The 12,411-nt window shown below is 41.2% G+C and overlaps 1 pseudogene; it reads left to right on the plus strand.

The window, feature by feature from the left end:
* Positions 1-6,756: 6,756 nt before the first annotated feature.
* On the plus strand, positions 6,757-8,193 carry LOC111018523 (metalloendoproteinase 5-MMP pseudogene; annotated as a pseudogene).
* Positions 8,194-12,411: the final 4,218 nt, after the last annotated feature.

A 12,411-nucleotide genomic window follows, 5' to 3' on the forward strand; every position in this document is an offset into this window, starting at 1 on the left:
TGCCCGACCCCATCCGATTCTTGCAAGTGGTAACAATGAAGCCATCTGGGCAAGTCTAACTCCCATTCATAAGAGCAAAACGACAAGACAAAATAAGTCGAGACAACAATGGAACGGTGAATCATAGAACTTTATTCATTTTGTGAAGGCCAATTACAGAGAAGAAAAGGCCTAGAAGGCCCACGGAGAGGACTAATCATCTACTAATCATGGCATTCTACGATGGTCGTTGGCAGGAACAGCTGTAGCAACTACTTGCTTCAATTCATGCAACTGCTGCAGAAGATATTGATTTGCCCTTCCCAAGGTCTCATGCTCCCTTACTCCCAACATATCTTGTCCCCTGGATAGACGCAGAGAGCCTTGTCTTCCACGCCTCCTTCTTCAGCAACTCTGCCTTGGCCATTCTACCTTCCATGTTGAACCTCTGCTTGCAGTGATTCTAGTGTTTGAGAGACTACTGATGTAAACCCTTGACACACCTTTGCTGTTGTGAGACGAGAGTGAGGTAGCAAATCCTGGGGGACTACCATTCAATGTGTTAGATAGTACGACGACGAATGAGTTGAAGGCTCTGAGCGCACCTTGAATGGGGTCGATTGCTCCTGGCTCCGTACAAAAGACAATCAACTAGCAGGATGTTGACACCTTGTACCCAGATCGCAATATGCTTGAGGGGAACCATTCAGGATGTCGCTACGCCCACTATTTGTAGTACCATGGAAGCAGAGAATGTTGGTGGTCCCCATGGATCTCTAGCACAACATATCGCTCCGTGGCGGATACCTAAGAGGCTCATGAACGGGTCTCTCTCTCTCCATATATATGGAAGAGAAGAATCCTAGTGAAGGTAAGCCTCATTTCCTTACACAAGTCCTTGTGAGTATTTGGCACACACTTTTAACCAGATTCATTTTTCTGCTCCATACTAGTTTGCCCCTATTTGAGTTCTAACTTTAAGCATGAAATGCATTTGGCAGAGCACCACACCAGGTGTAAGATTTCAATGTGTGTAGGCATTAAGTTTTTGAAGATAAATATGTACGTGTGCCATCTCCATAGATCTCACTCAAAAAGCAGCATCAACAGGTGTTTTTAAAAACTTTTCAAGATTAAAAGATTAAATAAATACAATTTTAAAAGTTGAAACCCACAATTCTACCTATTTTTAAATATATGTCATGTAACTATTTCATTATTCGATGATATTAATAAATAGAAATTTTGACAAACAAATGTTACAACATTGAGATGAAACTGAAATCTAAAGTTGAAAGATGGTATAAAATCAAATCATATGTTTAGTTTAAGTTATCAGTGAAAGTGAACATAGCTTTGTGGTAATTGGCATATATCTCCAGTCAAGAGGTTGTGAGTTCGATCCTCGCCCCCACATGTTTCACTTAAGAAAAAAAAAGGTCTAAATTATTATTATTGTATTAATTCATTATCAAATTAGTCCTATGATCAATTTGGTTCGCTAGGAGACGTTGAGGGTGAGGCGAGCCGACCCAGCTCGGAATGTCAAGTTCCCCCGAGCTATCTGCATCAGAGATGAGTACTTATCGTTTTCGTTCGAAAAGAAGACCTCGGGCACCTTTGCAAAAGCACTGAGTCGAGCCCATAAATACGTGAGTGCTGGAGAATTCTTTCACTCAAAAAAGGATCCCGAAGGATAGCAAGTCGACCAGAAAAAAGAAAGGTATGGTGAAAAGCAACAGGGCTCGAGAAGAGGTAGAAAGACTTATTCGGAAAGGGTATCTCAAGGAGTATGTGGAAGATCCCAAAGCAACTCAAAAAAGTGAGAATGACAATAAGTCCCCAGCCAGGGAAATTTAGACAATAATGGGAGGTTCAATGGAGAGGGAATTTGGCAGGGAGAGGAAAGCAAGCGTGCAGAAAGCTAGGGTAGGCCTAGGGCATTATGAAGTCTACCATGCATTTTTCGCAAGACAACCCTCCGAAATCAAGTTTTCAGAGGATGAGACAGCCCACCTCTTCCACCCACATAATGACGCATTGGTTATTGCCCTAAAAGTAGCCAATACAAAGATACATCGAATCTTGGTGGATGGGGGTAGCTCGACCGACATCATCTCCATGCAGCTTATAAAGCTTTGGATTTAGGAGAAAAAGTGCTTAAGAGCAGCCCTGCACCACTAGTGGGGTTTGTGGGAGAACGGGTCATCCCATAAGGTAGGATAGAACTACCAGTAACATTCGGAAGTGGGCCAAGAAACATCATTAAAATAGTAGAATTCCTCGTCGTTGACTACACATCCTCCTATAGCGCGATATTGGGGAGACCGACCATATACACGCTCAAGGCAGTACCCTCCACCTACCACCAATCTATGAAGTTCCCAACATTTGGAGGTATAGGTGAGGTCAAAGGGGAGCAGCGGGTGTCACGTGAATGCTACTACACCTCGTTACGAGGCAATGACACAGGAGTTACGGCCTCTACCTCAAGATGATCACTGCAACTTTATCGACCAATAATAATAGGATTTAGGATAAATGCAACTTTTTAAGGTTGTCTTTTGTTTTTCTCTTTTGTTTTTAAACCTAGGGTTATGTTGTTTGGTTCTGCATTTTTTGGTTCAATAAAATTTCTATTATCTACAAACTTGAGCAACCATTGCCACTTCTTTCCATGTACTCCTCAAGTAGGGGGCATGATAACATATGGATTAACAGGACTTGGAAAGGACAATTGAGGATCTCGATCAGGGCCAAACTAGAAGCGGGACACCCGGCCTAGCACGGTTAAAACACAAGGTGGAACAAGGAGCCAAAAGCCAAACGACGATAGACTAACGGGTGTAAAACCGCCTGCCATAGCCAATAGGTTAGAAACCTATGAAAGTTAAAAGCAGACAAAGTCAACTCCGACAAAGTTAGAGCCTTAAGCTAGTGATAATGCTTGAAGAGACTTAATTACATAATTGATAATTTATGCAACAACAAATACCAACAAGGTAATAGAAAAACAACAACAGTCACATAACAGACAGTTTTTCAAAACACGAAGCACCGCAGGCGACTTGACTACTTCTTCCCTACTCGTCGTCGTCGTCATCCATGTCGCCGGGGGCATCAAACTCAGCCCTAAAACGCTTCTGGAGAAAGGAGTAGTCGATGTCGGGATGTTCATTGGAAACTTGGTAGAGAGGCCAGGAGACACCACATTCCATGGCGGCATTCTGCAAGTTGACATAGTCCTGAGTCTTCTTAAACTCCTCGGCTAGAAATTTGGAGTTGGAAAGCTGAGTGTTGGCCTCATCGAGTTTCCTCTGCAAATTGGCCAAGTCATCTCGAGATCTCCTCCTCTCAGCTTCCGGTCATGTTGAGCATTCTTCAGTAGGCTGTTAACCTTGTTCAAAGAAGCAAGAGCCCGATCTAACTCATCCTGAGGGGTGTAGTGACGACGAAGATGGTTAATTTCATCAGCAACCCTGCCTGAGAACACGACCAAACGATTAAAAACCTGCCAAAGCCAATGACAAACGTTAGACAAGATGCGACATTAGACACCTAAAAGTGACTGCAAGAGCCGACCTAATGGAGATTGCCAAGGCAGGTATTAATGCTGTGCTGAGGGTTCGAGTAGCCAAAATTCAACCCACTTGACGACTCCCTAAGTCCTTGCCAGAGGCTAAAAGCCTTCGCTACCCCGTCGGCATCAGTATGATAGCTCTCAAATAGATAGTGAATTATGGGTCAAGCTAAGGGTAATTGTGTGCCAAGAATGTGAGAAACAAGCTAATTACGCCCTAAGAACGTGAGAAATTCCAAAGAAAACCTTCATTGCATAGATTTTTTGTAGAGTCATTAAATTTTTAGTGAAGGCTAAATTGTGGATGTTTAATGCAGAGAGAAAAGTATGGTGCATTTGGAGCAGGTTAAACTTTAATGGAATAATGTGGTGTTGCTGAAGGCTAAGGGCAAAAATGGTTAAAGTCAGAAGCGGGCTAGCGCTTTGGAAGCTATAGAGCAAAGGCTGGAGCAGTAATTAGATTTCACCCATACTGTTACCGTGTCAGTATAACATCCGTACATTGTCCATTCAGCATCCGCGTGAGGTTCTTTGGTGCCCTAAATTAAAGGCCAAGTATTTAAGGAAAAAGAGACCCCAGCCAAATGGAGAGGACGTTTTGGAGAACTAATTTGGAAGCATCGATTTCAGGGAAACATTCTCTAAAAAGACGTGGGGTCTCCCTTGACGATGGAAGAGAGAGAGATACTGCTTCGGCTTAGGATCTTCACTGTTCATCCAGGGAAGCCTCTGGGTTTTCTCTCTGTACCTTCTAAAATGGAGTCTTCTTTCACCTTTTCACTTTCATATTTTTGTTTCATCATGAACTAATCCCCTTTCTTGGGGTTGAAACATGTTGTAATAGACGTTTAGCTACTGTTGAATTCATTTGAACTCTTATTTAATAGCAGTGAGTTTTATTTTCCATCGCTCTAAACATGTTTGCCCTACAGGTTTAGTGTGCAAGCTTATAGGAAGCTTGGGAAAGCTCCTGTGTGCGGAATTACTGTTGTTAGCTATAGTTTCTGTTTTCTTTTCGAAACAGAGTAGTGAATACTTAGGAATGGGGTTCACTCTACGGTGCCTATAGATTGGTTTAATGCTTGTTGTAACCATAACGGGAGTTGGGCTAGAATATTTGCTGGGTAACTCGGAAGAGAGCCGTGAAGATTTGGGCCTTAAGAGTTTTAGGTGTTTTTCTTCAATTGATGACGTTTAAAATCAGTAGGTAGATTTCCTCTCCCTGAATCCCTAAAAATCGACCTAAACCACCCATTAGGGATGATATGGGAAGGAGCTACTTGATTGAACGCTAGAAAATTTTGAAGGAACAATTGTAAGGGCATGGCCACGTAAAATACGACCTCCCCAGGGTAGGATCCGTCAATACTCTCTTTGGGATTTGGGATGCGAAGACTAACGGAATCCGGAATGCGGTATTTCAAGCGAAGGCGACGTAAGTTCCTCGCTGTAAGCTTGGAGTTATCTACCCAAGAAGGGCGATAGGACCTGGATTCTGAAGAGGGGTTCGATGACGACTCGTCATCTGAGGTAGTCCACTCGAAATTCAGGTCACTACCGGACGCCAAAGAAACAAACAGGCAACAAAGAATGAGAGAAGAGGAGAGGTTACCTCGAAGTGAAGGGGATGAGCAGAATGTGAAGGAGGTTAAGGGGGTTTATATAGCCGCCAAAAGCGAAAGAGCATAGCTCGGATTGATGGTTTTTTATTATTAGGCCGAGGTCTACTCAATCACCACAAAACCTATGACCACCATGGTCACGGGTCTGACCATGATGTGAGGGGCACAACTTGATGTGACTGCACCTCCATGGGAACCAATAAGGCTAGGCTCGATAGCCGAGGTTGGTCCCAACATTGCTCGGCTCAGCAACCGAGGTGGGAGACCATCTCGATCACGGGTCTGACCGAGATGCGACAATACAATGACGAATGAGACCCATCATTCACGGGTTTATTTAACATGGTGTGAACCAGATGTCAACAATGACAACTTCTTCATGACACACCTACAAATGTACTCTCAAAGTGATGAGTCTAGAAAACTGGAAGTACATCACCTCGAGAGTAGGGAACAACTGTTATGAGATAGGAAACGACAGGCAAAGGGTCGTACTGAGCCGAAAGAGGCAACCCGCTAATGTCGAGTCGGGCCGAGCAAGGCTCAGTTCTGATCCCTACTTGGTGCTGAGCCCCCTCCATCCTTCTTTCTTGTTGCTGGAGATGTCCCGGTCCATAGGCCTACATGTATCATAAGCCAATGAGCCCGACGTTCGTAAGATGACTTAGGATTGTGATTTGTGAAACCCTAGGAGGAAGATCAACTATAAATAGGACGGGAGCCACCCATTGAAGGTAAGCCAAAACACATGCTAAGTACACTTGCTTGCTTAGTTATTATTCCTTGGTTAACTTAGGCATCGGAGCCCGTGTGACAGTAGTCACATCAGTTTAGGATTACTCGATTTTGTAGGTATTATGTCCCTTGTTCATCGAGTTTGGTGCGTATTTTGGAAAGAACTGGGAGGACCAAAGTTCAAACATCAACAGGTCATATGCATGCTTTAGTTAAGCATAGCAATAAAGTTAACTATTTTCAAATACCGCAACCTTAATTGTAAAACTACTAAACATATCTATGATTTTGTTTTCTAAATTTTATGAAAATATCAACATATATCTTTAGAAAAATCATAAAAATCAAGAAATTTATAAAATATATTTAAAGATTTCACACTTTTGAAATAAATTACAAATTACTAATATCACACTTTTTAAAAAAAAATCAAAAAATACTATTATTAAACATTTATATCTACACTAGTGATTGGATATAACAAAAATATCAATTCACCATTTAAAAGTTGATGTCAATACAAATTCACCCTTTATATGTTGATCTTTAAGTGAGCACATATGAAAATATAAATGAAACCGTGGCACATGACTGCCTGAAATTTAAAACTCTATAGGTAGGTCGGATATATTACTTTAATATATCATTTTGGTAAAGTTATAATTTTAAAATTTTTTTTGTAATGTTATATTTAAAAAAACTAAATCTAAATATTTGTCATATTTTCAACTGTCCCGTGAAAATATAGATGAAATGGTAGGCCCAAAATTTCAAACTCCATAGATAGGTTGGATATATATATTATTTTTGTAAGCTAATGCAAGTGGAGTGTGGCAAGCAAGGAGCAACATGCATAATTGAATAATGGAAATAGAAGAAGCCGCCGGGCGGCCGCCACCGTCCCCCTTCTACTTAATCATCCCACTCTCCACCTTTGTGTCCCACCACAAACCATCTTTTCTTCCTTAATCTCCACAAAATGAAATCCTTATTCATTCTACTGATTCTGATTCTGGTGTCTCTAATCTCGGCCAAGGCCCACATATTCCCCAACGCCTCCTCCATTCCGCCGTGCCTGAAGCTGAACAAAACCAAAGGCCCATGGGCCCATTTCCACAAACTCAAAGGCGCCCGCCCCGGCCAACGCCTCCACGGCCTCTCCTCTCTCAAGAATTATTTCAAACACTTCGGCTACATTTCCAATGGTGATAATTTCACTGATTATTTCGACCATATTCTCGAATCCGCCGTCACCACCTACCAGAAGAATTTCAACCTCCACGTCACGGCGTCCTCGACGCCCACACGCTCCGCCAGATTCAGCGCCCCAGATGCGGCGGCGCCGACATAATCAACGGCTCCAGTACCATGAATTCCGGCGAGCCCTCTAATTCCACTCACTACTTCCACTCTGTTTCTCACTACTCCTTCTTCCCTGGATCGCCGCGCTGGCCGGCCAACCGCCGCAATCTCACCTACGCTTTCCGGCCGGATAATCAGGTGATCGATGAGGCGAAGGCAGCGTTGGGGCGCGCGTTCGGCCGGTGGGCGGCGGTGGCGCCTTTCAACTTCACGGAGGTGGGGTGGAACGTGTCGGCGCCGGCGGACATCAGGATTGGGTTCTTCACCGGAGACCATGGGGACGAGAATCCGTTCGATGGGCCGTTGGGGACGCTGGCACACGCTTTTGCGCCGACGGATGGGTTGTTCCACTTTGACGCCGACGAGATTTGGGTCGCCGCCGGCAATATCACGGCGGCTCCAGAATCGGCGATTGACTTGGAGTCGGTAGCGGTGCATGAGATCGGGCATCTCTTGGGGCTGGGCCACTCCTCGGTTGAGGAAGCCATTATGTTTCCGTCCATCAGTCCCCAGATGAGGAAGCTGGATCTCGCCGACGACGACATCAACGGGATTCAAGATTTGTACGACACACTGCCATAAGCGGCGGCGCCTCGACGCTGCGTAGCTTTTGGTGGGTCCCACTCCTGCACGCTGTGCCCACATAAAGTAATAATTTTTCAAACAAATAAACATCTCTCAAATTTTGAATGGGGTTGGAATCTTCTCCCAGCAGCTAAGTATTTTTCACCGGATAAGAACGCCTAGGAGCGTTTGGTTGGTTGTTTTGCCCTGTTTATTTTGTGTTTGTTAGGTCCCTACGAAATAGGTTTATTAATTCTGAATTTCCCAGTGTTTGGTTGGTTTGGTTGGTGTTAATATTTAGTTGGGCTTTTGAATTCTTCCTTGGAATCAAATTGATTTTAAATAATTGAAATTAAAATTACTTCACTGAAGAGAAAGTATATCGTTATAGTATTATATGTCATTGTAATTTTGTAATATTATATTAATAATAATATAATATTTTCATATGAAATATAATCATTTAATCCAAAAAACTTAATAAATTAAAACTTTCAATCAAATTAAAAAAAATATTTGTAAAAATTTCTATTGAAATATATATCTTTTAAATCTAAACGAAAAGGTTTATAACTAAAAAAACTTAAACCATTAACCCACCTCTAATTCATTGCCATGAGAGTACGTAACATACAAATAACATAAATGTAAACACATATTTAACTTGTGTGGTGTACCTTTCTGTTGATTGGGAAAAATGTACAACAGCCAGAAATCCGAAGTCTCTTGCATGCCCCAATCCCAATCCTTTCATTGTTCTTTCATGCACTCTAATACAATAAACAACCTTACGCCAATATTCAGCATCTACTAAAACTATTTGTTCTGTTATTACTCATCATCAGGACTCAATTTGGTAGTCATATTCAAGTAATATAGTCTGACAATGGAGGAGAATATAAATGAGTCCATCAATTATGTCATCAATTGTGATACGAATCCATTTGTGACCAATTACATGTACCAAAGGAGCAATTACAAGAAGCAAGACAAGAAGATTCAAGAGACTTTCACACTGCACCTTCAAAAGCTTGTTAATGCACAATAATCAACAAAGAGTTTTGAGCCCAAATTTGTTCATAATGTTACTTCAATGAGTCAAGATGAGAATGGAGCAAAGATGGCACGGAAAAAGTTGTCTATTTTGAGAGATGGCACGGAGGACAAAAAATGTGTGCATAATTGTGAACAGTTGCCTTGGCAGATTGCACCCCTTGGGAGTTTGTGAAGTCAAAGCTTGTCAAATGTCATCCAAATGTGAAGCGCCTCCTACAGCACATAGATAAGACCATTTGAAGCGTGACTACGTTTTCTGATCCACATTTAAGTGTCTAGAATGATGTGCAATCAAGTTTTAATTTGCATGTCTTATTTTTTAGAATTTGCATTAAGTAGTATTTTGAAAAACTTTTGGTGTTCTTATGTTGAACGACCATTTGGCCTATTTAAAGGCTTGTACTCACCTTGTGTTGGCAGATTAAACATATTGAAATTCAATAACTTTTGTTTCTTAACACATTTGGTGTTGCTTCTTTCAAATCTTGCTTTAGGTTTGATGTTAAACCGATTCATTGGATTAGTCTTGATCAAGCTAATTCTGGAGTGAGTCGTCTTAGGATCTAAGAGTGACCATCATAGATTCTAATTCCGATCTAAGAGTGATTCATCTTCTAACCTTACTGTTGGTTGGAATCATTCGGTAAGTTAGTCGTTTTTGTGAATGTTTGCAAGGATCCTAGAAGAACCTCTAGCTTTGTAAACCCGAGCAACCTTGGCGCTTATCAAATTGGAGATACAATCTAGATTTTTGTGCCTGACACACTTATGGACAAAATAGTCAAGCTGAGTGCAAAAATCGTCATATCATTGAAACCAATCTACTAGCTCAAGCCTTCGTGCCTCTAGGAGGCCTTCGTGACATCAACCTTTTTATCATAAATTGTATTCCTTCACGCTTGCTCCATGGTAAACCTCCAATGAAGTTATTGATACAACGAGCTCTTTGACTTCTTTGAATTAGAATATTTAGGTGTGTATGCTATCTTGTGAGTGCTATCCTTTTTTTGCTCTTACCATACTCATAAATTTCAGTTTTGAACCAACAAGTGTGTGTTTATTATTTAGCTCAAGTCTAGTTCAAAGGGTCATAATTCGTCAGCTCGTCAATCGAGATGAATCTTCATCTCCCGACATGTTCAATTAAATGAAGGCAATTATCCCTTTGCCTCTCGCTTTGGACTCTAGAAATTCATCGTGTTTAATGGTTTTCTAGCTCATTCAACCACTGCTCTAAACCTTCACATGTGGTTAAGTAGTTTGCCTATTCTTCAGCCCGCTACCATCAACCACCCAACACACTTGAACGACTCACGACCAATTTACCTATGGCCCATAGCTCATAGCCCACCAGCCCACAAATGTCCCCTCACCAGCCACCACCCAATGACCTATAATCCCTCGCCAACGGTCCCATAACACAGCAACCTTTGCCGACTGTCCCATTCCTTGTTTCCAGTCCATCACGTCAATTCCCCATTATGGTTTTAACTAACCAACATACGTCTTCCACCCCTAAAATCAACTATTTTTGCCTTTGTATCCAGGACAAACAACTGACGCATCTTACCCGCAACTCACGTCTTCATCGCCTTCACCTTCTCTCTTTCTATTTCTGCAACTGAAACTACCTCAACCTACGATTGGAGGATTTGTCGCACCTCACCTCCCCACAAACTAGTCCACCCACCCTATGATTATAAGAGGGATAGCAGGAATATTCAAACATAAGGTGCTATTATACTCCACCCCTATGGATGGTTTGAGAACATAACCCACAAATATTAAAGTTGCTCTTGCTACACCCATTTGGAAATCAAGGTTTTTAGTATAATGCTCTATGTGTAATCAGACTTGGAACTTTGTTTTTATTGATTCTATTAATGTAATTGGATGCAAATGATCAATTTTTTGTTTTGTATAAGACATAACGTTGGCTCGTTTGGTGGCCAAGAACTTTCATTAGACACTCAGTATCAACTTCTTTTATATCTTCACTCAGTATCAACTTCTTTTATATCTTCAGTCTCATTGTTAAGGCCCCCACAATCTGTTACGTTCTTCTATTCATTAGTTAGTTGTCTCCAAAGGATGGCAACTACGACAACTTGACTTTAATAATGTCTTTCTTAATGGCAAGTTCGATGAAGATTTCTGTATATCCCAACCTCTAGGATATACCAATCACAAATATCCGAATTATACCTACAAATTATATAAAAAAATTTATGGCCTCAAACAGACTCTTTGAGCCTGAAATGTCACACTCAAATCTACCGTACTTTCTTGGGGCTTCTCCAACCATAAATCAGACACGTCCCTGTTCATCTATCACCCCGGTGCATCCATCATCTTGTTTATGATCTATGTTGATGATGTAATAGATCAAACTTCAAACAAATTAACAGAGAAGAAAGAGAGCAATAAAATGTGGTAAAAGATGTCTGGAAGCTCATTCAATTATTTATCACTAATTGAGTTTAATACAAGTATAACTTGAATACAGAACGTGGTCTTTTGACACTGAACCACAATTGAAGTGGAGGTAGTTACGAACTACCCACAAACACTAACAAATAAACAAAAATGTAAAATAAGTTCTATAATAAAAACAAAGTCGTTTAGGATGATGTTCTAACATCCCCTCAAACAAGAGGGTGATGGTATCACACTGAGTTTGTGTCTTTAAGTCTGTGAACCACTGTTCTGTGACTGCATTAGTAAGATGATCAGTAAGTTGATACAAGGAAGGGACATAACGAAGGTAAGAACCGTATCTCTAACAAAATGAACATTAAGTTCCACGTGCTAACTACGGGAATGAAAGACCGCATTTGCTGCAAGCGATAAAGCACTAATGTTATCGCACCAAATTATTGGAGTTTTGTTGTTGTGTTGGTTGATCTCAGAAAGAAGAGCTTGAATCCAACTAATCTTAGCTGCGTATGTGCAAAAGAATGATACTTTGATTCAGTGCTTGAGCGTACCACTACACGCTGTTTCTTTGAGGATCATGAGACAAGTGCACTACCAAGTAACACACGATGGGCTGCCATTGACCTTCTGTCATCCACACTACAAGCCCAATCAGCATCTGAGAATGCAAAATTGTGGAGTGAATCTAATTTGGGGAACACATAATCCATAGGTTAAAGTTCCCTTTAGTTACCGTAGAACTATCTTTACTGCTTGCTTGTGAACTGCAGTAGGTTTATGCAAAAATTGACTTAACTTGTTGATGATATAGGAGATCTCAGATCTAGTATTTGTCAAGTACTGCAAAGTTCCTAATGCACTACGGTACACTATAGGATTTGCCATAGGCTTTCCCTCATTTGCTGACAAGCTCTTTCTAGTGACAGCTGGTGTAGGACAAGATTTGATACGTGACATTTCCAACTCGTCCAAAGATCCATCATGTACTTCATTTGATTCAAGTAAAATCCAATACTATCTCTATATACCTGAATCTCAAGAAAATATGAGAGTTCACCAAGATCCTCGAGAGAAAAC

Source organism: Momordica charantia (assembly GCF_013281855.1).
Source record: "Momordica charantia cultivar OHB3-1 chromosome 8 unlocalized genomic scaffold, Mcharantia_2.0 BLBB01000008.1, whole genome shotgun sequence".
In the NCBI taxonomy this organism is placed as follows: Eukaryota; Viridiplantae; Streptophyta; class Magnoliopsida; order Cucurbitales; family Cucurbitaceae; genus Momordica; species Momordica charantia.